Consider the following 1,402-nt stretch of genomic DNA (forward strand, 5'->3'; position numbering starts at 1 on the left):
AAAAAAAGTTAATTACAATGCCCGTTTTTATTGTTTCTCGTTTTCAGTGCTTTTTTGTGGGCATTTTTTGTTGTGTGGCAGCACCGACATTGTAGTACAATTGGTTTACAAAGCAAAAAGTGAGGTTGAAGTTGACATTTTTTGCAACTTAAAATTCAATTTTCATAAAAACTATAAGCCTCCGGAGGGTGGGGTTTTCAGATTTACAATCACAAAAAGCCGCTCTAAACCCCCTCATTTTTGTTTTTTTTAAAAGCCGGGTTCCGTATTGGAAAATTTTCCCAGTTTTACGAGATCACAACAATCCTCTGAAGCTGCCGGAGTCTGTGTAAGCAAGAGCAAAGCATTAAGTATACACGCAAATAAGTGTTGTCATTTGAGGCAGCATACTTGTGTCCTTACAGATTTGTAGCTCATTATCGGTTAAAAAAAGAGGCATTTGTAATGGTTCTAAATACTATCGAAAGGTATATACAACGAACTTCCATTTCGCCAATTATTAAGTTGTGCGCAGTGCTTCGCTTCCTAGCAGAAGGATCATATTAGCGTTCCGCAGGGAATGATATGAATATAAGTTTGGATAGAAGCACTGTATCTGAAATTTTAACACAAATGTTAAGACTTTTGGAGAATCACATTTGCCTTCAATGGGTCAAGTTGAAAATGGATCCAGACGAAAAAACAGCGTCGAGGGATTATTTTTTACAACAAATTCAAAATTCCTTGCATCGTTGGATGTATCGATGGGACGCATATTCAAATAATTAAACCTCATAACAATGAACATTTATTCTTCAACAGAAAAGGATATTTTAGTATGAATGCGATGATTGTAAGTAAATTTTATATTTTGATATTGAGGGTTATATTCTTGTACTTGTAGTGTACATACAAAAGTATAAAAAGCGGTTCTTAGAATAACAGGCCACCTCTTGTTGTCAAAGAGGCACACTAAATACACGAAATATTTTAAAGCGCTAAAAATCGCTTAGTAAGTTGCTAAAATTGTAAAACCGCTAGTTTTGTTAATTGCTAATTAACATAGTAAAAAACTACACTGAAGAACAATAAACGCTAAATAAAGTTAAGACGAAGTAGTGCTATTAAAAATTTGTATTTTTTATTCAACTGCGCTAACAGCCGTGGTCAGCAAAGCCGCCACGAGGTTGCGGCTCTAATGAGAAAATTGAGAATCGCAACAAACGATAACTGGTTCTTAAACAAAACCGCGATTAAATTTCCCGAAGAAGTAGAGTGGATACTCTCACCTGGAAGAAATTCACTCTACCAACAACTACAAATTTTCGCCTGCGGCGCTTTTTTCATAAAAATCAATACTTCGATAAATTATAAAAAATTTTAATAAAAAAATCGGGCGGTTTTATTAAAAATTTTCGCTTGT

At 34.6% G+C, this 1,402-nt stretch overlaps 1 long non-coding RNA gene across 1 annotated transcript in view; it reads left to right on the forward strand.

Moving 5' to 3' along the window:
- Positions 1 to 220: 220 nt before the first annotated feature.
- Positions 221 to 1,402, forward strand: part of LOC108378822 (uncharacterized) — a 4,678-nt gene continuing 3,496 nt past the window's right edge. The window contains exon 1 of the long non-coding RNA XR_001849437.1: positions 221 to 832. This is a non-coding gene — a long non-coding RNA (uncharacterized LOC108378822). The remainder of the gene's footprint in view (positions 833 to 1,402) is intronic.

This window comes from Rhagoletis zephyria, unplaced genomic scaffold, assembly GCF_001687245.7.
Source record: "Rhagoletis zephyria isolate East Lansing unplaced genomic scaffold, Rhagoletis_zephyria_1.1 Rzeph_scaffold_15019, whole genome shotgun sequence".
Classification (NCBI taxonomy): Eukaryota; Metazoa; Arthropoda; class Insecta; order Diptera; family Tephritidae; genus Rhagoletis; species Rhagoletis zephyria.